The following is a 25800-nucleotide window of genomic DNA, read 5'->3' as shown; positions in this document are numbered from 1 at the left end:
TCGGTGCAATAATACTCAGCATGGAACGTGGAACATAACCATGTCATTTCAAAAGCACAACTGCAGTTGCACAAGAGGATTCCTGAGGCCAACCCGAAGGGTTGCCCATACATTTGCCTGTCCTTGGAACCCAAAGACTAATCCGGACAGTCACCCTCCATTGTATCCTACACTCAGCCCTTAGGGGAGACAATTGTTCTGCTCTGCGTTCAGTGCCTGGAGCTTGCTGGGTTAGGACCTAACCTTAACCCTAATCATAACCCTAATCATAAACTTCAACCTACACCTAACCCTATCTCTAACCCAAACACTACACTTGACCCGCACACTCGCATGGGCACTCAATTCAGCCCTGCAGCGAGATCACGACACTGGAGTCTCTTCGGCCATAGCCACACCGCTGGAATGAACTCTAACCCTAGCTATGGCTCTGTATGCATTGGGACCCAATTCCAATGTCTGACAACAGCTCTCACACTGGTTCAAGAACTGGTCCAGAAATAGTTGGCATGGAACTTGGAACATCAACATGTCACTTCCAAAGCGTGACTGCAGCTGCACGGGAGGAATCCTGAGGCCTACCCAAAGGGTGGCCCATACATTTGTTTGGTCTTGGAACCCAAATACGAATACTGACGGGCACCCTCCCTTGTGTACTACACTCAGTTCTTCAGGTTGACACCTGCTCTGTTTGGGGTCAGTGTCTGGAGGGTCATGGGACCTAAACCTAAACGTAACAGTAATCCTAACCCTAAATATCACCCTACACTGAACCCTATCTATCTCATTAAGTCTACACCAGACCCACAGCTGCGCATGTGCCCTGACTTCAGAGCTCCATGGAATTCACAACACTGGAGTTGCTTTGGTCCTGGTGACATTCCTGGACCAAACCCTAAACCTATCTAAGTGTCTCTCCCATGGGGAAACAAGTCCAAAATCTGACAATAGCACACACAAGGGTTCGTAAACAGGTGTAGAAATACTTGGCATGGAATATATATCATCACCACGTTATTTCCAAACCATAACCCTAACCGTACCCCTAACAATTACCCTCACCCTACACCTACCCCTATCTCTAACCATACACTACATTGAACCACACCCTCGCATGTGCCCTCAATTCAGCCCTCGAGGGAGATCACAAAACAGGAGTTGCTTCAGGCCTGGCGACGTCCCTGGACCAAACCCTAACACTAGCTAAGGCTCAGGGACCCAATTCCAAAGTCTGACAACAGTACGCATGCGGGCTCGAGAATCAGTACAGAAATACTTGGCATGGAACGTGGAACATTACCATGTCATTTCCAAAGCACGACTGCAGCTGCACGAGAGGCTTCCTAAATCCTACAGGAAGGGTGACACATACATTTCTCTGGCCTTGGAAGTCAAAGGCTAATCCTGACTGGCACCCTCTCTTGTGTACTCCACTCAATCCCTCAGGTTAACACCAGCTCTGCTCTGGGATCAGTGTCCGGAGTCTTCTGGGAACTAAACCTAATCCTAATCCTAAACATAATTCTTACCCTACACCTAACCCTATCAACCTCGATAAGCTACACCAGACCCATAGCCACGCACATACCCTCACTTCAGCCCCCCATGGAATTCACAACACTGCTATGGCTTCTGCCATGGTGATGCCCATGGACCGAAACCTAACCCTAACTGAGGCTCTGTCCCCATGGGGGCCCAATTCCAAAGTCTGACAAGAGCACGCACATGGGTTCGAATATCGGTACAGAAATACTCGACATGGAACGTGGAACATCACTATGTCATTTTCAAAGAGGAACTGCAGCTGAACGAGAGGATTCCTGAGGCCTATATGAAGCTTGCCCAATATTTGTTTGGTATTGGAAACCAAAGACTAATCCTGACTGGCACCTTCCTTTATGTACTCCACTCATCCCATCGGGGAGACAACTGCTCTGCGGTGGGGTCAGTGCCTAGAGACTCCTGGGACCTAAGCCTAGCCCTAACGTAACCCTAAACATAACCCTCACCCTACACCTAACCCTAACATTAACCCAAATCCTACACTTGACCCGAACTGTCCCATGGGCCCTCAATTCAGTCTTCGAGGGAGATCACGAAACTGGAGTCGATTCGCTCCTGCTGACTTCCCTGGACCTAACACAAACCCTAGGTAAGGCTCTCTTCCCATCGGGACCCAATTCCAAGTCTGACAACAGCATGCACACGGTTTCAAGAATCTGTACAGAAATACTCGACATGGACTGTGGAACATCACTATCTCATTTCAAAAGCGCCACTGCAGCTGCATGAGACGAATCCTGAGGCCTACCCGAATGGTGACCCTTACATTTGTCTGGCCTTGGAACCCAAAGACTAGTCCTGACTGACACCCTCCCTTGGGGACACCACTCACCCCTTTGTGGAGATAACACCACTGTTGTGGGTTCAGTGCATAGAGCCTCCTGAGACCTGACCCTAACCCTAATCATAACCCGAACCATAACCTTCACCCTACACCTAACCCTATCTAGCACACTAACTCTAAACCAGATTCACAGCCGCGCATGTGCCCTCACTTCAGCGCTCCATGGAATCCAAAACACTGGTGTCACTTGGGACTTGGCGACTTCCCTATACTGAACCCTGACCCTAGCTAATTGTCTATCCCCATGGGGACTCATTTACAAAGTCTGACATCAGCACATACATGGGATCGAGAATCGGTGCATAAATACTAGGCATGAAACATGGAACATCACCATTTCACATGCAAGGCATGACAGCAGCTGCACGAGAAGAATCCTGAGGCCTACCCGAAGGGTGGGCCATATGTTTGTCTGGCTTTGGACCCAAAGATTAATGCTAACAAAAACCCTCCCTTCTGTACTGCACTCAGGCCTTCAGGAAGACAACTGTTTTGCTGTAGAGTCACTGCCTTCACTCACCTGGGACCTAACACTAACGGTGAACTGAAACATAACCCTCACCCTAAGCCTAACCGTACCTAGCACACTAACTCTATAGCAGACTCACAGCCACACATCAGCCTTCCATTGAATTCACAACAGTGGTGTTGTTTCAGCCTGGCGACAACCCTAGATGGAACCATACTCTAGCTAAGGCTCTTACCCATGGACACCCAAAACCAAAGTCTGACAACACCACAAGACTGGGGTCCAGAAGCAGTGCAGGATCATTCCAGATAGAACCTTGAACCTCAGCATGTCATTTCTCAGGCCCGGCTGCAGCTTTCTGAAATGACTGCTGAGGCCTACACAACCAATGGCCCATACAGTTGTCTGGAATTGGAACGGAAATACTAAAAATGACCGGCATCCTCCCATGTGCCCTCAACTCAGCCCTTCGGGGAGACAACTGCACTGCTGTGGACTCAGTGCCAGGAGCTTCCTGGGACCTAACCCTACCCCTAACCAGAAACCTCAACTGAAACCTAATGCTACACTTGACCCGCACCGTCACATGGGCCCTCACTTCAGCCCTCGAGGGAGATCACGAGTCTTGAGTCACTTTGCATCTGGGGACATCCCTGGACCGAACCCTAACCCTAGCTAGGGCTCTCTCCCCATTGGGACCCACCAAAGTCTCACAACACCACGTGCTTGGGGTCCAGAATTGATGTAGGATCATTCAGCATAGAAACTGGAACATCACCAACTCATTTCCAAGGCCTGAGTACAGGTGCACAAGAGAATTCCTGAGTCCTAACTGACGAGTGATCCATAGAATTGTATGGCCTGGGACCCAAAGACTAATCCTGAGCGGCACCCTCCCTTGTGCCCTCAACTCAGCCTTTCAGGGAGACAACTGCACTGCTGTGGGTTCAGCGCAGGGAGAATCCTGGGACTTAACACTAACCCTAACCCTAACCAGAACCCTCAACAGAAACCTAACCGTATCTCAAACCGAAACCCATGACTCACACCGTTGCATGGACCCTCAATTCAGCCCTCAAGAAAGATCATGAGACTGGAGTCGCTTCGGCCCTGGGGTTGTCTCTGGACCGAACCTTATCCCTAGTTAAGGCTCTCTCCCCATAAGGACCCAATACCAAACTGACAACACCACGCGCCTATGGTCCAGAAGTGGTGCAGGATCACTCAGCATAGAATCTGGAACATCACCATGTCATTTCCAAGGCCTGGTGGCAGCTGTCCAAGAGTATTCCTGAGGCCTACCCGAACATTGGCCAACAGCGTTGTCTGGCCTTGAAATCCAAAGACTCATCCTGAGGGCACCCTCCCTTGTGCCCTCAATTCAGCCCTTCGGGGAGTCAACTGCACTGCTGTGGCTTCAGCACCTGGAGCCTGTTGGGACCTAACGCTAACCAGAACTCTCAACCAAAACCTAACCCTATCTCGAAAACTAACCCTACAGTTGAGCCACACCGTTGCATGGGCCCTTACTTCAGCCCTCGAGGGAGATCAAAAGACTGGAGTGGCTTTGGCCCTGGCGACGTCCCTAGACTGAAACCTATCACAAGCTAACATTCTTTCCGAATGGGGACCCCATACCAAAGTCTGACAACACCAAGCACCTGGGGTGCAGAAATGGTGCAGGATCACTCAACATATAATCTGGATCCTCACCATGTCGTTTCCAAAACCCGGCTGCAGCAATCTGAGAGGAATCCTGACGCCTACACAACAAGTGGCCCATAGAGATATCTGGCATAGGAACCCAAAGACTAATCCTGACTAGCACCCTCCCTTGAGCCCTCAACTCACCCCGTTGGGTAGACAACCACACTGCTGTAGGTTCAGTGCCTGGAGCCTCTTGGGACCTAACCGTAACCCTAACCCCAACCAGAACCGCCAACCAAAACCTAACCCAGTCTCGAAACCTAACCGTACACTTGACCCTTACCATCACCCAGGCCTTCACTTCAGCCCTCGAGGAAGATCACGAGACGGGAGTGGCTTCAGCTCTGGTGACGTCCCTGGACCAAACCCTAAGCCTAGCTAAGGCTCTCTTCCCATGGAACCGAATACCAAAATCTGACAACACCACGCGCCTGGGGTCCAGAAGTGGTGCAGGATCACTCCACATAGAACCTGGGACATCACCATGTTGTTTCCAAGGTTGGGCTTCAGGTGCTCAAAAGTATTCCTGAGGCCTAACCGACCAGTGGCCCATAGAGTTGTCTGGCCTTGGAACCCAAAGACAAACCCTGACTGGCACCCTCCCTTGTGCCCTCAACTCAGCCCTTCGGGGAGACAAGTGCACTGCTATGTGTTTAGCGCCTTGAACGTCCTGGGAACAAACCCCGAACATTACTTCTAACCCTCATCAGAAACCTCAACTGAAACCGAACCTAACTAGACCCAAACCCTACAATTGCTCTGCATCGTCATATTGGCCCTCACTACAGACCTCGAGGGAGATGACGAGACTGGTTTCGCTTGGAGCTGGAAATGTCACTGGACAGAACCCTAACCCTAGATAAGGCTCTCTCGCTATTAGACCCAATAACAACGTATGACAACACCACATGCCTGGAGAACAAAAGCGGTGCAGCATAACTCCGCATAGGACATGTAACCTACTATGTCCTTTTGAAGGACCGGTTGAAGCTCCAGAGAGATTTCCAGAGGCCTACCCGACTAGTGGCCCATACAGTTGTCTAGCCTTGGAACTCAAAGACTAATCCTAATCGGCACCATCCATTGTTCCTTCAAATTAGGCTTTCTGGGAAACAACTGCACTGCTCTGGTTTCAGCGCCTAGTGTCTCCTGGAACATAACACTAAACCTATGCCTAAACCTAAACAGAACCCTCAATCGAATCCTAACACTATCTCAACCCTAACCCTACAGTTGAAAAGCACCGTCGCATGGGTCCTCAATTCAGTCCTAGAGGGAGATCACGAAACTAGAGTCGCTTAAGCCCTGGTGACATCCCTGTAACAAACCATAACCCTAGTTAAGGCTTTCTACCCATGCGGACCCAATAACAAAGTCTGACAACAACACGCCCTGGGGTCCAGAAGTGGTGCAGGATCACTCAGCTTAGAACCTGGAACATCACCATGTCATTTCCAAAACCTGGTTGCAGCTGCCCGAGATTATTCCCTGAGGCCTACCAGACCACTCTCCCATACAGTTGTCTGTGTTGAAAGCAAAAGACTAATCCTGAAAGGCAAACGACCTACGAACCTCACCTCAGCCATTTGGGGATACAATTGCAATGCTGTGGTTCAGCCCCTGCAATGTCCAAGGGCCGAATCCTAACTACGAACCCTAAACCTAACCAAACCCAAACCCAAACCCAAACCTAAATCCTAGCCCTAAATCCTATCCCTAACCCAAACCATGGCACTAACCTACCCTAACACCATCAGCAACAATAATACTAACCCAAAACTCTACACCCAAACGCTGAACCCTAGACCCCAAATCCTAACTACAACCATAAACTTAAAACCTAGACCTGAACATTAAACTCTAACCCTAATCCCTAAACCATAAATCCTACACACTAACCCTAAACCAAACACTGACCCTGACCATAACCCTGAAACCTAACCACTAACACGTAACCACGAAAACCTAAAACCTACCCCAAAACCTAAAACCTAAACTCTAAACAATAAAACCTAAATCCTAACCCCTATCCCCTGACCCTGACACTACCCTGACCGTGAACCTAACCCTGAAGCTAATGCTGATACTAACACTAACACCTAAGCCCTACCCTAACCATCACCCCAACCCTAGCCCCTAAACCCTAAACCTAACCTTCACCATAATCCTAACCCTTTAAATCTAACCATCTAATCTAACCCTAACCCTAAACCTAACCCTAACCCCGAACCGCTAACCCTAACCCCTAACCCTAACCCCATGGAAAGTCTTTCATCACCAGTCATGGGCTATGAACCACCCCCCCCCCATCTCCCGCCTCCTCTATTTGGGTAGATAAACTGAAGTGGTTAGGGATTTCTAAAGCATATTCATCTACTTCGTAAAACACTTTGTGGTAAAAATGTAGAGATGGTTGTTAGGGCTTGGCAATTCAACTGCAAAACTGCCTGAGGACTTTGTAACATATCTCAAGTTTCTCAGGACATATGTTCAATGGACTGTATCATTTCCCCGTAATGAGGTCAGCTTTAGGTTTCTCCTGTCAAAAAGAAAGAGGATTTTTACACAAAGACAGATGTATCGGGCGTACTGGTGCATATTTTACAGACACAATGTTTTGAGTTCTGTGAAGGATGAGATGCACCCCTAAGTGTAGGTGCCTTAGGTGTCCTGTGTGAAATGGGGCACATGCATTATATGACACAGACCTTGTGGTCACCATAATGGAAGCACCAGTGAAGGAATGGGGGAAACTTGAATCACACAGGAATAGAAATTTGAGAAATTAGAGGACAGTAAGCAGAGTTTGAGGAAGTGCAGAGGGGAGGGTACTGGGTTCAGTGAGATGCAGTTGCAGGCCATTCCTGACCACAGCCTGAGCAGGGAGCATGAGTTCCACACGGAGCTACTATGTGGGATCACTCTCAGTGCACAATGCAAGCTTCCTCTCCAAAATGTCATATTTGTCAAAGTGCACCCAGGTGATCATCTAAAAAGGTTGTTGTCTCCCTGCATTGTCTGAAGGTTCTGGATATTTATGGGTGAAAAAAATGCCCTGGATATATAGGAAATTTAACTTGGTCTTAAGGAAATGCTTGTCTGCCTAAGTTCATATCCTTCAGTGAGACTAAAAGTGAAGACAGGATCTAGATCAGCTGAGTGCCTGCATTGGCCTTTAGCCTGGGTAGACCTACAATTCAGGGATGCCCGATGCCACCCCTGCTGGACCCCTGACATAACCTGACAACGGCATTGCATCTATCTCCTTAAACTTCTATCACAATATCCCGAGGGTTTCCCTGTGTTCCTGCTATCTCAGCCAGAACACCAATTCTCAGTGGGACCTACACAGAGCCTGAGATGGGTTATCTGTGAAAGAGGGGTAATATTTGTTTCTAAGGACATAATGAAAAGAAGACATTGAATACAGAATGCATCTGCAAAATGTCTGGGAAATATCCACTCACCCTTCTCACAGTTTCAATTAAGATATCTCCACACAAATGATCATCAAAAAAATATGGTCACAGAAGTTCATTAAACCAGATGGTTAACGCCTCTGCCCAGGGATTGGGGATTGCCACTTTAAAGAAGACAACGGCACACTTATTCTATTAAGATTCAGGCCCTACCAGACAAAGAAAGAAAAAAGATAATTACGAGAATGTGTATATCAGAGTTCTACATCTGAGATCTGAAGACAATCATATTCCATTACATATAGACTCGCAGATGCATCCACACACTAAAGTGTTCATCTGAGGCCACAGATTAAGTACCGAAGAGGGAATGCACGTAGCAAAACATAAGACCATAGGGAAATAACCCCAAATCTCGTAAATCTCACTGCCTTATACGACAACGATTTTGAAATTTGACTAGGACTGTGTCAGGTGACAGAGTATGGTGATTATATATCTTAAAAATGTGTCAGATCTGCCCGCATGCTTTCTCTGCTCACCCTGCGCTCTCCACTTTGTTTTTCTTAGTATCCCTTAATAGTACTTTCACTGTTCTGTCTCTGTTTCAGTGTTTGCTTCTAGGAGGACCTACTCTCACCCCCCATCGAATGCACACAGTGCGGTTCCTATACACACAGGTAACAAACTAGCAGAAATTGCAGTGATGGAGGATAGTAGCAAGATTGCCCTTTTTGCAGAGGAGCCCAAGAGAGTTTTCTGGGTTGATGGTAACTTCCTATATCTAGATGCATGGGGTGCTTGTGTTCATTTATTTCAGAAATATTCACTGACTCCTGTCTTGGGGTCAGATAGACAGGTACATGACCCTAGCATATGGCTGATTTGTAATGGTGGGTAAGGATCAGTGACCAGCGGTGACTGTGGGAGATGAGTGAGGAGGCCACACATGGAGTCAGATCCTCCCTCAGGATGCCATGTCTCCACGGACAGCAACCTTGTGCAGGAGGGCTCTGAGGATCACATATTTCTTGATCAGTCTTGTGAAATGCATAATCCTACTCCAGATTTCTCACTGAGGGATGGACAGGGCAGAGGCCAGCAGCTGGAGGACACCCTGATCATGGCTGGAGTGGAACAGTGGGCCTGGGAGATTGAGTCAGAGAAAGGGAAAGGCAGAAGATAGTGGCAAGGATTTTGAGATATAAAGGGAAGAGGAGAGAAGGCAATGTTTTCTACTGACTTCACCCACATTTCTGTGTGAACAAAAGGAGATTCTTGTCTCGCAGGGAAGGGAAGAGGGCCGGCAAAAAGACAGGGTGACATTCTCAGCTCAAGTGCTCAGGATATCTGCCTTGCTCTTGAATACATATCACAGGAAGCCTGTGCCTTCTGTCATAAGTGGAACTGCAGCTCATACCATTTAGTGAAAATTAAAGCGATGATGAAGACCTCATCATTAAGGTATTGCAACGAGAGTATGTGAACATACAGAGAAATACAATAGAAGCAAAAGTCCAAAGGTAAACCGACTGCAAAACTTATGGGAACATAGACTATCGGAAAAAGAGATACCCCAATGCCAGCTTTCAGACACCTGGGCAATATGTGAAAACATGGGGGAAAAAAAGTAGTCCCTACTTCAAAAGCAACATTAGCATTAGACAAAAAGGGATCATGATGGAAGGTTTAGGGAGAAACCATATGAATTCATGGTGCTGTACCCATTGTCCTGTACCCTCAATCTCATCAAAGTATACCCTTTAACTTGAGGTTATATGTAATTGTACCTCATTAAAGAGAGTTTCAAAACATAAAATAATAGAAGCAAATGTGGGAAAGTTCCTTTCCAATCCTGAAGTGCATGTGTGATATGAGTCTGTCTTCCCATGTCTCAAAAATCCAAAATAATAAGACATTAAAAAATTAATAATAACAAAGTAAGAGGACCTTGAGCTCACCCTGTCCCATGTTTTCAACTGCATAACTTCCACATCCAAGTCCATGAACCAAAGAGTGATCCAAAGACTGGCAGAACAAACTCCACACCGAAGTAGAGAGAAGCTGCATCAGAAAGGTTAGGAATGTCAGAAAGGTGGAGGCCATCTGCCTGCAGAAGGGGCAGAAAAAGTGCGCCCCACACCAGGGAGGTCATAGGGGGAAGACTAATCTCCATAACAATGGGCATTAAAACTTAGAGGGGCTGAATGCCTTTGTGTTCAGATCCAGGAGCTTTGGAGGTCAGCTGACCCAGCACTGGGAGATCCAGGAGGATGAGTGATAGCCAGATCCCTGCGTGTGTAGAGAGGCAATGTAAACATGGCATTTTGCACAATGCCGAGGGAACAGGAGACAGATGTATTCATGCTGATTCTGGAGTGTGTTGGAGGACTTCTCCAACAATGAGGGAGCTCACAGGCACCACTCCTCTCCCCCAGCCTCCCAGAATAAGCATAGAAGCACTCACAAGAGGGTGAGGCTGCACAGACACTTGCTAACTAACCCATTAGCAGTGCGCCAGTCCCAAGGGTTCACTAGGGGACTCACCAAACCAAGCCTGCTGGTCTCAGGCCAAACATTTTTCAAACCACAAGGGCACCCTGTCTGACAAGCTGCATGCATAGCTGCCACAACATGCTGTGCACATCTGCACCTCACCCAGCTGTAGATATCCAGGCACCCTCATCTGTCTCACTAAGCCACATGTCCCCAGGCACAGACATGCTCTGTGCATATCCTCAAGCCCCTAGCTTCCACCGCTGGGCCACACCCCCCAGCCACCAAAGGACATCGGGAAATCTGGCATAGGACTTGTAGCCCTGTGAAATTTTGCTAACACTCCTGCCCTGTGCCCAAGTTATCCAGCGGGCGTACCACCCCACAGCTGGCCTGCCTGGGTCCCACTAACACCACTGAGACGAAGCACAGCCCACAACAGCACGCAATCAGTGCAGACACCTGCACTAAAAGGAAAAGTAACCCAGACACAACAGCAGGCTGTGAACAGTACCCATACGATAGCCTCCTGAAGGTCCAGGTCCTATAAACAGAGATGTGCACTGCTGAGTTCTCCAGGACCTCTTCTTCATAACGTTATTAGGTTCAAGAGCAGAAGGTACAGCTGACTTTCTTAACACAGACAAATAGAGACAGAGAGACAGACAAAATGGACACACAGAGATGTTTTTCCACAGTGAAAGACCTAGTCAAAGTCACAGCCAGAGATATAAGCCAAAGAGATGTAGGTAACATACCTGATACAGATTTGAAAGCAATGATCATAAGGATACTCATTAGAGTTGTGAAATGAGTAGAAGAGTGAGACCCCTGACTAGAGATAAGAAATAGTACAGTAGACATTGAGGACACAATAAAGGAGAGACACGCTTGCTGGAACTAACAGAGGGACAGAAGAAGCAGGGGAGCAAACCAGTGACCTCGAAGACTGAGTGATGGAAATTAATCACACTGAACCAAAGAGAGAGAACAGAATTCTGCAATGTGAGATGAGACTAAGGGAACTCAGTGACTACAGCAAAGATAACAATATTGATATTGTAGGAGTCTCAGAAGAAAGAGAAAAGGGGGCAGAAAATTTATTTGTGGAAACAATAGCTGAAAAATGTCCTAATTGGGGGAGGAAACAAACATCCACATCCGGGAGGCTAGAGAATTCACATCGAAATGAACAAAATCAGGCCAACATGCAGACATATTGTAAGCAAACTTGCAAATTACAGTGACAATAAAGAAAAACTCTTAAATGCAGCAACACAAAGAGACCTTCACTTAGAAGGGAAGACCCATAAGGCTAGCTACCAGATTTCTGAACAGATACTTGGCAGGCGAGAAGCAAGTGACATCACATATTCAAAGTGCTGAATGGAAAAATCAGCAGCCAAGAATACTCTATCCAGCAAGTCTATCATTCAGAATGGAAGGAGACACAGACTTTCCCAAAGAAAAACTAAAGGTGTTTGTACCACTAAACCAGTCCTGCAAGAAATCTGAAGAGGGACTCTTTGAGTGGAAAGGAGAGACCAAAAGTGACACTATAGACGTAAAAGACACAAATCAAGTAAAACATGAATATTTTTGTAAAAAATAGTTAAGGAACTCAGAGATATGGATTTGAAATATAATAACATTTACCAAAAACCTAGGGAGGAGAAAATAATGGGTTCCAAGGTAAATGACCATCACCTTAATACAAACTGCTAAACGCAGAAGAGGTTATATAAATAATCCAGCAGTAACCATATATCAGAAACCAGTCACAAATATGCTAAGAATAAAGATAAATAAATTAAAATACTTCACTAAAGAAAATAAGCAAAACATGAAAGACAGACAAGAAAGGATCAGAGAAAATCATTAGAAACCACAAGAAAACAGGTAATATAATGGCAATACATACATACATACATACATACATAGCAATCATTTCTTTGAAGGTAAATGGAATGAACGCTCCAATCTAGAGACATAGGGTGTAAGAACGGATGAAAAAAAAAAAACTAGAGTAGCAATACTTGTATCAGAAAAAATACACTTAAAACAAAGTACATAACAAGAGACAGAGGAGGACGTTATATAACAGTAAAGGGTACAGTCCAAAAGGAGATATAAGAAATGTAAATATATCCCACAATTAAGTGGGATTTATTCCCAAGCTGCAAGGGTGGTTCAGTATTTGCAAATCAATCAATGTGATACAATATATCAACAGGAGAAAGGACAAGAACCATATGATCGGGGCACCGATCCTTTAGCAGTCCGACATCAGCTCAGGTCATGACCCCATGATTCGTGAGTTCAAGTCCCACATCGGACTCTGTGCTGAAAGCTCAGAGCCAAGAGCCTCCATCGAACTCTGTGTCTCCCACTCTCTTTCTGCCCCTTCCTTGCTCACACTCTGTGTCTCTCAAAATTAATAAATGTTAAAAGAAATGAATCATACGATCATTTCAATACATGAAGAAAAAACATTTGACATACTACAACATCCATTCATGATTATAACCCCCTAAAGTAGGTTTACAGGGAACATACATCAATGCAATAAATGTTTTCTATGAAAACCCTGAAGCTATAATCAACCTTAATGGAGAAAATCTGAGAGCTTTTCCTATAAGGTCAGGGAAAACACAAGGATGTTTACTCTTACCACTTTTAATAACCATAGCACTGGAAGTCCAAGCTACAGCCAGCAGATAAATCAAACAAAACAAAACAAAACAAAACAACATAAAGTAAATTAAAGTAAAAGAAAAGAAAAGAAAAAAAGAAAAGAGAAAAGAAAAGAAAAGAAAAGAAAAGAAAAGAAAAGAAAAGAAAAGAAAAAAGAAAAACTAATCCAAATCTGGAAGAAGTGAATCTTTCACACTTTGCCGATTACATGACACTATATATAGAAAACCCTAAAGAGTCCACACAATAACTGCTAGAAGTGATGAATGAATACAGCAATGTCACCGGATACAAAAATCATTGTACAGAAATCTGTTGCATTTCTAGACAATAACGAAGCAGTAGAGAGAGAAATTAAGAAAACAGTCCCATTTACAGTTGTACACCAAATAATAAGGTATCTATGAATAAATCTATCCAAGGTGGTGAGCGACCTATACTCTGAAAATTATAAAACAATGATGAAAGAAATACAAGATGACACCAAAAAATGGAAGGATATTCTATACTCATGGATTGGAAGTACAAATTTCATGGAAATGTCTATACTTCCCAAAGCAACTGACACAATTAATGCAATTGCCATCAAAATAGCAACAACATTTTTCATAGAACTAGAACGGTCCTAAAATTTGTACAGAACCACAAAAGACCCAAATCTTCAGAGTAAACAACCTTTATGTGAAGTGATAATTATGGATGGAACTATGCCTCTGGATCTTCTGCTCCAAAACACAGTAGTCAGCCTAAGCATTTGAACAAACGTTAGACATATCCCAACCAAGGATCATTCTACAAAATACATTCTACAAACGTACCCTCAAAACTTTGCAGATTAGGAAAAATATGGAAAAATCTAAAAATCGCCATGGCCAATTGAAGCTGAAGGAGACAGGATGACTGTAATGTGCCAGCTGGGATGAGTCTGGGATAGAAGAGGTTAAAACCGAAGCAATCTGAATACAAATATAAAGTAATTAATACTACCATATCTCTTTGGGATATTGATTGTGATCATGTATCAACTTAGAGGACATCAATAGTCAGAAAACACTCTGATGTATGTGGAGACTCAATAATATCTTCCCAATTTTTCTAGTAACTAGAAACCCACCACGATTGAAAAGATTATTAGTAATCATGGTTTTATTTTTTCAACACCTAATATTATATGACTAGTTCTAGTATTAGTTACTAGTGATGGCCATGTACCTATTCTTGTTGTTCTTACTATTGTGTAATTTAAATAAAAGCATTCATGGTACAGAAAACTGAATGCATGATATACACTTCATAGAAACATCCACTTTACATATTTTAAGATAATAACGTATGTATACACCACTGTATTATGTGGTATGTAAATTAAGCGTTTTTCGGATCTTGAATGAACATGTCATTAAATGGCTTTCCATAGAGGCGGTTATCCTAGATAATGAATGATACTCAGATTTTACAGGATGTACTTCACATCATGCCTGAAGAGTGTCCAAAAAAGAAAACATACGTACACACGGCCAGATGGATCATTGTGACTAGCTCACTTATTGTAAAGAATCCTTGCTTTAATATTTTCACGCATATTTTTAGCAGGAATACAAGAGAATGAAATATTTCCAAATTGAAGAGATGTTCAAAGGCTGGAAGAATGATATGGTGTTCAAGGGGTTTCAGAAGGAAAATATGTGACCATGAAGTGGCAGTCACAGGCAAGCAGGTTTCTCTCGTCCACTTTGACAGGTTTTCATGAGGGGATGTCCATCACAGCATGTGATCTGCAAAAGGGTAAGACCCAGAAGTACCAGAGTGAAAGACACGCTTTAGGAAGATGTGACTTGGAAAGGGTCCTTCTGTGGCTAAGTGATGGCTCAGAAACCTGGCTGGGTGTCCCTGGGTCAAAGATTTCAGGAGGCCAGCAGTAACCTAGACTCACAAAGATCTTAGTAACATACATCAATGTAATTTAGAGTCACAAAAACCTTATAGCCACAGAGTTGATCTTCATCTATGATTAGGAGATGGTCACAGTTTTACAGGATATGATCATTGGGCCAGCAGTAGATGACTAAAATATTATTTAGGGCTATGATTTTAATAAAAAAATTGATGTGCAAAAATATGGGTTTGGAATGTAAAGAAAACTCACAGGACCATCATGGAGTTACTTATGTTAAGGCCTCATGTCACTAACACTAAATTCATTCCTGTAGGAATGTAACCTTTAACCAGTCAGCAATGAAATTCCTGGTCATTGCTGGAAATTTAACTGATAGACCCCTGCCATTTCTTCAGGGAGGAAATCTCACCTAAATAAGGTATTCCATGTCACTAAATTTGTTTTAAGTTTATTTATTTTGAGAGAGAGAGAGAGAGAGAGAGAGAGAGAGAGAGAGAGAGAGAGAACATGCAAGGGAGGGGCAGGAATAGAGGGAGAGAGAGAAGCCCATGACCACGAGGCCATGATCTGAGCCAGGATCAAGACTCGGACACTTAACCAAGCGATCGAGACCCCGAAAATGTGGAGTTTCAAAGGTTAGCAGGCTTGACTGGGATACAGCCCTGAGGGCACTGGCCTAATCCTTGAGAGAAGGCAGCAAACTACTTACAGGCAGATGGTATGGAAACAGTGACCTGTACATCGCCTGGTGCACGCAGTGGGGCGATTATACACTCATCATGGAGAGCAACCCTGAGAGGCAGTGTTCACAACAAGGGGACAAAGGAGCTAGGACAGAGGAGGTGTGTGGGACCATTTTCCTCCTCTTCTCCACAGCATAAACACAGAGCCATCTGCTGGAAACAATGTCATCCCCACACTGGCTGCCTAAGATGCTTACACCAACCCCACATTCCTGTGCTCTGGTGAGACTGGCCTCCTAGGTCAATCAGGCTTGCCTCAGTCCCAATGGAGGTGTCCCCTTCCCCAGGAGACCAGCAGAAGCCCAGGACCACACCACCTCTCTTGACCAGACAGTTCTGCAGAGCTTCACTTCGAGTGGCAGTCATTTCAAGTCTCATTTAAGAAGCAGATCGGAGCTGGCCTAGACAAAACTCAGCACATTCTGGCCAAGGACCATACATTGTCCATACAACTGGCCTGAAGGACAGTGCAGCCAGAACACAAAACAGTGTACGCAACACACACCACAGACACTCCCTGATGTGTCAGGCCCTGGACACTAGATGACCTCCATTTTATAAAGCCATTCATCTCACAGGAAGATAACATAATGAGCTTTTGTAACACAGAGAAGGCAAATACTCAGCCAAAATGTCAAGAGAAGAGGAATGCATCCCAAATGAATGAACAAGATAAGGTCATGGCCAGAGAAATGGAAGGAACACTTCCAAACTCATTCTATGAGGCCAGCTTGGCCTTGAGTCCAAACTGGACAAAGACCCCACCAGAAAGGAAAACTACAGACCAATTTCCCTGATGAACCTGGGTGCAAAAATTCTCAACAAAAAGTAACGAACCAGATCCAACAATACATACAAATAATTATTCACCAGAATGAATTGGATTTATTCCTGGGATGCACCACGAATTCAATATCTGCAAATCAACTGATGTGATACAGCACATTGATAAAAGAAAGGATAAAAACATATGATCCTCTCAATAGATGCAGAAAGAGCATTTGACACAATGCAGCTTCCTTTCTTGATGGAAAAAAAAGCACTCATGAAAGGAAGGATAGAAAGATCTTGTCTGAATATCAGTATGTCCAGATACAAAAGTTCCACAACTAATATCATCTTCAATGAGGAAAAACTGAGAGCTTTCCCCCTAAGGTCAGGAACACGACTGGGATGTCCACTCTCACCACTGTTATTCCACAAACTGTTGCAAGTCCTAACCTCAGCAAGCAGACAACAAAAAGAAATACAAGGCGTCCAAATTGGCAAGGAGGGTCAAACTTTCCCTCTTCGCAGACATGACACTTTCCAAGGAAATCCAAAAGACTCCATGGAAAAACTTTTAGGACTGATACTGGAATTCAGGAAAGTCTCAGGATATAAAATCAATATACAGAAGTTGACTGCATTTCTATACACCAATAATGAGTCAGCAGAAAGAAATCAAGGATTGATGTACTTTACAACTGCACTGAAAACCATCAAATACCCAGGGGTAAACATAACCAAAGAGGTAAAAGATCAGTACACTTAAAACAATAGAGGGGCGGGGCGCCTGGGTGGCTCAGTCGGTTAAGTGCCGACTTCGGTTCAGGACATGATCCCACATTTGTGGGTCTGAGTCCCGTGATGGGCACTGTGCTGACAGCTTGGAGCCTGGAGCCTGCTTCAGAGTCTGTGTCTCCATCTCTCTCTCTTTCTGCCCCTCCCCTGCTCATGTGCTCTCTCTTTCTCTCAAAAATGAACAAAGATAAAAAAAAATAAAGGAACAAACCATACAACATCTATGAAAGAAATGGAAGAAACACAAAGAAACGGAAAAACATTCCATGCTCATGGATGAGAAGAACAAATATTATTAAAATGTCAATACTCCCCAAAGCAATCGACACATTCAATGCAATCCCTATCAAAATAACACCAGCATTCCTCACAGAACTAGAACAAACAACCCTAAAATTTGTAGGGAGCCAGAAAAGACCCCAAATCGCCAAAGACATGTTGAAAAAGAAAACAAAGCTGGAGACATTAAAATCTGGACTTATGGTGTATTAGAAAACCGCAATCATCGGGGCACCTGGGTGGCTCAGTCGGTTAAGCGTCCGACTTCGGCTCAGGTCATGATCCCACGGTCCGTGAGTTCGAGCCCCGCATCAGGCTCTGTGCTGACAGCTCAGAGCCTGGAGCCTGTTTCATATTCTGTGTCTCCCTCTCTCTCTCTCTGCCCCTCCCCCGTTCACGCTCTGTCTCTCTCTGTCTCAAAAATAAATAAACGTTAAAAAAAAAATTAAAAAAAAAAAAAAAAAGAAAACCGCAATCATCAAGACAGTATGGTACGGGCACAAAAACGGACACAGACATCAATGGAACGGAATGGGGAACCCATAAATGGATCCTCAAACATATGGCTGAGTAATCTTTGATAACACTGGAAAGAATATCCAGTGGAAAAACAAAAGTCTCTTCAGCAAATGGTACCGGGAAAACTGGACAGTGAGAAGATTGGACCTGGACTATGTTCTTAAACCACACACACACACACACACACACACACACACACACACACACACACACCTCAAAATGGACGAAAGATATAAATGTAAGAAAGGGACCATCAAAATCCTAGAGGAGAAAACAGGCAATCTACCTCCTTGATCCTGGCCACAACAACTTCTTGCTTGTCATGTCTCCAAAGCAAGGGCAATAAAAACCAAAACGAACTATTGGGACCACAAGATAAAAAGCTTCTGCACAGCAGAGGACACAATCAGCAAAACTGAAAGGCCACTGAATGAAATGGGAGAAGATATTTGCAGGTGACATATCAGATAAAGGGTTAGTATCCAAAATCTATAAAAAATTATCACACTCAACACCCAAAAACCAAATAATCCAATGAAGAAATGGGCAAAAGACATGAAGAGACACTTTAACAAAGATGACATCCAGATTGGTCACACATGAAAAGATGCTCAATCTCACTTGTCATCAATGAAATACAAATCGAAACCACAATGAGATATCCCCTCACACCTATCAGCATGGCTAAAATTAACATCTCCGAAAAAGACAGATGTTGGCAAGGATGCATAGAAAGGGAACGCTTTTGAAATGCTGGTGGGAATGCAAAGTGGTGTAGCCACTCTGGAAATAGTATGGAGATTTGTCAGGAAAACTAAAAATAGAACTACACTAGGCCCCCGCAATTGCACTACTACGTATTTATCCAAAGGATACACTAACGCCGAGTCGAAGTGGCACATGCACTGCAATGTTTATAGCAACATTATCAACAATAGCTAAATTATGCAAAGAGCCCAAATGACCATTGACAGATGAATGGATAAAGAAGATGTGGTATATTCATACAATGGAATATTACTTGGTGGTAAAAAATAATGAAATCTTGCTATTTGAAACAACATGGATGGAACCAGACTTGATTATACTAAGCAAAATATGTCAGAGAAAGACACACATCGTATGATTTCTCTCATCTGTGGAATTTAATACAACTCATGAACGTAATGAAAGGAAAGCAAAATAAGATACAAACAGAGAGGGAGTCAAACGATAAGAGACTCTGAAATACAGAGAAGAAACTCAGGGTTCCAGGAGGGTTACTGAATAGGGGTATGGGCTAAATGGGTGATGGGCATTACGGGCGCGCTTGGGATGAGTATTGGGTATATTTTGTACTTGATGGATCACTAAATTCTACTGCTGAAACTGTATTCCAATATAAAGTAACTAACTTGAGCTTAAATTTGAAAAAAAATATTAAAAAGAAGTAAAGAAATGTACTACCAGTCAAAAGAAAAGAATATTTAAATCGGGCTCTTTGAGTGGAAATATAGGACTAAAAGTGTTACAGACAAGAAAGGATCAGAGAAAACATCAAGAAACAATGGCAAAACAACTAGTAGAATGGCACTAAATATATACCTATTAATAATCACTCTAAATGTACATGGACTAAATGCTCCAATCATAAGACATTGGATAGGGCTTCAGAATGGACAAAACAAACAAACAAACGAACAAAAACAACACCTATCTAGATGCTGCCTACAAAGCTTTATTTGGACTTAAGTCACCTTCAGATTTAAAGTAAGGGAATGAAGAAACATTTATTATGCCAATAATGTCAAAAGAAAGCCAGTAGCAATACTTATATCAGGCAAAATAACCTTTAAAACCCAGACTCTATTTTGATACACTTTGGGTAAATACCTAATAGTGACATTTCATGAACCCAGTATTTATAGCAGCATTATCAAGAGTAGCCAAACTGTAGAGAAAGCCCAAGTATCCATCAACTGATGAAGGTATAAAGAAGTTGTGGTGTGTGTGCGTATGTATGTATACGCATATATACATATGTGTACGTTCATATATACAAACATATGTATATACAAAGAAATATAACTCAACTGCAAGAAAAGTGAAATCTTGCCATTTGCAATGATGTGGATGGAGCTAGAATGTATTATGCTAAGTGAGATATGTCAATCAGAGAAAGACAAATATATGATTTCACTCATGTGGAATTGAAGAAACAAAACAGATGAAAACATGGGAAGGGGGCAGGAAACGAGAAGAGTGGTAACAAACCACATGAGTCTCTTAATGTTAGAGAAAAAAACCGAAGGTTGATAGAGGGAAATGGGTCAGCGCTGGGCTAGATGTGGGATGAATATTACAGAGAGCACTTGTTGGGATGAGCACTGGGTATTGTATGTAAGGGATGAATCACCAAATTCTACTCCCGAATCCGAGAATGCACTATATGTCAACTATGACTTAAATTAAAATAAATAAATAAATGAATAAGTAAGTAAATAAGTAAATAAATAAATAAAGCTATAACAAGAGATGAAGATGGACGCTATCTCATACTAAAGGGAAAAATGAAACAAGAAGATCCAATGATTGTAAAATTTGATGCACCCAACATGTGATCACCAAGTATATAAAATATTTAACAACAACCATAAAGGAACTCATTTTTTATAATATAACGATAGTAGAGGACTTTAACACATCGCTCACATCAATGGACAGTAGCTGTAAACAGAAAATCAACAAGGAAACAATGGCTTTGAATGACACACTGGACCAGATGGGTTTAACAGATATATTTAGAACACTCCATACTAAAATGGGAGAGTACATATTCTTTTCAAGCGCACATGGGACATTCTCCAGAGTTGATCATATTCTAGGTCACATATCAGAAGAAGAACAGCAGAAGTAAGGAAGTAATAGAGATTCAGACAGAAATAAGGGATATTCAAACCAAAAAGACACTAGACAACAATCAATGAAACCAGGGGCTGGTTTTTTGAAAACAGTAATCAACATGAAAACCTTCTAGGCAGACTTTTCAGTAAGAAGAGAGAAAGGACTCAAATAAATAAAATCACAAATAAGAAAGGAGAAATAACAGTCCACACCACAAAAACACAGTTAGAAGTTAATATTATGAACAACTATATGCAACAAATTGGACACTCTGAGAAAAATGGACAAATTCCTATAAACACACAAACTACCAAAACTGAAACAGGAAGATATATATATTCTGAAAAGAGAAAGAAATCAAATCAGTAATAAAAAAATCTCCCCCCAACACAAAAGTTCTGGGCCAGATGGTTTAACTGATGAATTCTACCATCCATTTAAGAAAGAGGTAATATGTATTCTCCTCGAATTATTACGAAGAATAAAAAAGAAGGAAAACTTATAAATTCATCTTATGAGGCCATCATTACCCTGATACCAAAACCAGATAAAGCCTCCACTAAAACCAAAAACTGGCGGGGCGCCTGTGTGGCTCGGGCTGTTTACTCTCCAACTCTTAATTTCGGATTAGGACATTATCTTGCAGTGCGTGGGTTCGAGTCCCATGTTGGACCCTGCCATGACAGTGTGGGGCATGGCCAGGATTCTCTCTCTCCCTATCTCTGAGCCACTCCCTCACTTTTATGTACTCAAAGGAAAGAAATAAACATTTAAAAAATGTTAAAAATTTTTTTAAATAAAACTGCAGCCCAATAGCCTGATGACTGTGTATGCAGAAATTCTTATTAAAATACCTTCAAATTAAAGTCAACAATACATTAATAGAATCATTTACCATAATCAAGTGGGATATATTCCTGGGCTGCAAGCGTGGTTGCACATTCACAGATCAATCAACATGATGCACCACAGTAATAGAAGAAAGGATAAGAGCAATACAATGCTTTCAACAGATGCAGGAAAACTATTTGACAGAATGTCACATCCATTCATGATAAAACCCCTCAGCAAAGTACATAGAGAGTCAACCTACCTGCACATAATAAAGGTCATCTAGGAAAAACCCACAGCTCATCTCATCCTCAATGGGGAAAAATTGAAAAATTTTCCTCCAAGGTCAGGGACAAAACAGGGATGACCCCTCTCACCACTGTTATTCCACATAGTAGGGGAAACCCTAACCACAGCACTCAGACAACAAAAAGAAATAAGAGGCATCCAAATCGGCAAGGAAGAAGTAGCACTTTCGCTATTGGGAACTGACATGATGTGTTCTATAAAAAGCATGAAATATTCCCTTAAAAAATGCTAGAATTGATATATGAATTCCACAAGTCACAATATACAGAAATCAAGCTACATAGATGTATTGCATTTCTAACACAAATCATGAATTAACACAGAAAGAAAGTAAGGAATCAATCCCATTGACAGGCTCACAAATACCACAAGAAACCAGGAATAAACCTAACTAAAGAGGTGAAAGACCTGTACTCTAAAGTCTATGAAACACTGATGAAAGAAATGGAAGAGGACACAAAGAAATGGAATACATTTCATGTTTATGGATGGGAAGCACAAAATACTGTTAAAACGTCTACACTCCTCAAAACAATCTACACATATAATGAAATCCCTATCACACTAACAAAAACATTTGTCACAGAACAATAACAAATAATCTCAAAACTTGTATGGAATGACAAAAGTCCCCAAACAGCCAAAACAAACTTGAAGAAGAAAAGCAAAGCTGGAGACATCACAATTCCAGACTTTAGGTTATATTACAAAGCTGTACTGATCAGAACAGTATGGTACTGGCAAAACAACAACAACAACAACAACAACAACAACAACATCAAACACAGAGGCATAGATCAATAGAATAGAAACGCAGTAATGAATTCACACCTATATGGTCAATTAATTATCAACAAAGCAGGAAAGAACATCCAATGGAAAAAGAGATAGTCTTGGGACACAGGGGTGGCTCAGTCAACAAAGCGTGCGATTGTGAATTCAGCTCAGGTTATGATCTTAGGGCAGTGCAGAGCATGCATGGGATTCTCTGTCTCCATTTCTCTCTGCCCCCCTTCTGCATGCTCTCTCTCTCTCTCTCAAAAATAAGTAAATAAACTTAAAAAAAGGCTCCTCAACATATGGTTTTGGAAAAACTGGACAGCATCCGGCAAAACAAAACAAAAACAACAATGGACCACTTTCTTACAACATACACAAAAATAAATCCAACATGGATAAAGACCTATATGTGAAACCTGAAACCATAAAAATCCCAGAGGATAACACGGGTAGTATCTTATTTGACATTGCCTGTGCAAACGTCTTTGTAGATATATCTCTAGAGGTAAGGGAAACACAAGCAAAAATAATGAGACTTCATAAAAATTAAAACCTTCCGTCACCTAGGAAATAATCAACAAAACTAAAACACCTACAGAATGATATTTGCAAACGACATCAGATAAAGGGTTAGTGCCCAAAATATATACAGTTATACAGCACCCAAAAAATGAAAAATCTGATTAAAATTGGGCAGAAGACAAAAATGGACATTTCCCGAAGGAAGACATATACCTGGCCAAGAGACACATGAAAAAATACTCAACAATACTGATCTTCAGGGAAATACAATTCAAAAGTACAATGAGATAACACATCACATCTGTCACAATGACGAAAATCAATGAAGGATGAAACAGCAGGTGTTGCCAAGGATGTGGGGAAAGAATAACCCTCTTGCACTGTGGGTAAGAATGCAAACTGGTGCAGCCAGTCTGGAAAACATTATGGAGATTTCTCAAAAAAAAAAATTGGAAATGGAAGTACCTTACGATCCAGCAATTTCACTACAAGGTATTTCCACAAAGAATACAAAATCTTCAAAGGGATACATGCACCATGATGTTTACAGCAGCATTTTCTACAACAGCCAAATTACAGAAACTATCCAAGCATCCATCAACTGATGAATAAATTGAGATATGGTATATGGAATGTAATATTATTAGGCCGTAAAAACATGAAATCTTGCCATTTGCCATGAGCTGCATGGAGAGAATGTTATCCTGGGTGAAATAAGCCTTTCAGACAAAGACAAATACCAGATGATTTCACTAACACATGGAAATAACACAAAACAAAGTGGGGGCGGGGCGGGGAGAAGACAGTGACAAACAGACTCTTAACTAGGAAACGAACTGAGGGCTTCCAGAGCAAGGTGGGGAATGGGTGAAACAGCTGCTGGGGATTAAGAAGTGCACCTGGGATGAGCACCGGATGAGGTGTGGAAGGGTTGCTCTATATTTTACACCTGAAACTAATACTACACTGTATCTTTATGCACTGCAATTTAAATTCAAGATAACGTACGTTAATGACAGGTACCTACCAGGTTTTCTGTAGTTTGCAATCACTTAATTAGGTTGGAAAAATAACCATGAAACTTTTTAAAAGGCATGTATGATATGGGGGACAGTTTGTGCCCTTACCTCGGTCACTGGTTCTAGCAGGACTCAGAAAGTGGGTCCCAGCTCATTCTTCTAGGAGTTCCCAAGACGAGCATTTCATGTATTCATGTCCTAACGGAATGCAGCTCCCGTTCTTCTGAATTTCTGTCAGGGTTTCTTCCCAGAAACAAGCCTGAATCTGGAACAACAAACCATCGACTGTATCGATGAGGTGATGTCGTGGGCCTCCACAATCCACGAGACCTTTAGTAAAATATGTCTTGTTCAAATACTGTCTGGGAAGGGGAGGAAAGAAACACGGGAACAGCCCAGAAAACGCAAGGGTCTGTGCAGCTCAGCAACCAGCTTGCCCAGGGAAGCCACCCAGCGCCCACTCCTCAGCACTCAGTACAATAAGACAAATTCTCTCTGGCGACTCAGGAGATGCCAAGTTGCTACAAAGCTCCCAAGTTCTCCCCTGGGGCGGGCGGCACAACCTGCTGGAAATGCAGCTCTGCTCTCTGTACTGAGGCAGCGGCAGAGGCCCTGAGTCCTCTGGGAGCAATCAAAGCCCTTCCTGCTCTCAGGTGCCCTGGGTTAGAAAAGCCGATGGTGCGCCCTCTGCTGGCTATCACTGCCTGGGCAGAGGAACCCGCCTCTCCGGGTCTATGGTGCTCGAGCTCTCTCTGTTGGCCATCATGGGCATTCTTGCAATGTGGAAGGCCCTGGTCGCTCAGCTGAGACACTGAAGGTGCCTGGGCAACTAAACCTGTTCTCCACATTGGGAAAGGTTTTAATGACAGGGCCTGGGACACAAAGAAATCTTTTCCTTCTCCTTTCTTGTGAGTGAAGAATGAAACCGACTTTATTAACGTAATGACATCATTTGTAATGTTTTAAGCAATGTTCACAGAAAACTAGACCGCCAATTTACACTTGCTGAGCAAGTGGTAATTGTGTTTACCACCAAAATACTTAGGTTAGATAAAGAACGAACAACTTTGAGAGAGATACCGGCGTAAGCTATGGAATGAATGAGTCCTAGGGATACAAGGGTCAGCCAATGCAATGGAGTCAATCCTGTAATAATACTGTTGCATGCTTTCACAGGATAGCTACACTTGTGCTTAAGTACAATATAATTTATAGACATATGGAATGACTACAATGTATGCCTAAAACTCATACAACAAATGT

General features: G+C 42.9%; 1 long non-coding RNA gene across 2 annotated transcripts in view; it reads right to left on the bottom strand.

The window, feature by feature from the left end:
* The window catches only part of LOC122236331, a 40307-nt gene extending 14824 nt beyond the window's left edge, over positions 1-25483 (bottom strand). For both annotated transcript variants that reach the window (XR_006214414.1, XR_006214415.1), the window contains exon 1: positions 24646-25483. This is a non-coding gene — a long non-coding RNA (uncharacterized LOC122236331). The remainder of the gene's footprint in view (positions 1-24645) is intronic.
* Positions 25484-25800: the final 317 nt, after the last annotated feature.

The sequence above is a fragment of the Panthera tigris genome (assembly GCF_018350195.1).
Source record: "Panthera tigris isolate Pti1 chromosome F3 unlocalized genomic scaffold, P.tigris_Pti1_mat1.1 chrF3_random_Un_scaffold_99, whole genome shotgun sequence".
Taxonomy (NCBI): Eukaryota; Metazoa; Chordata; class Mammalia; order Carnivora; family Felidae; genus Panthera; species Panthera tigris.
This window is presented reverse-complemented; position numbering and strand designations above follow the sequence as displayed.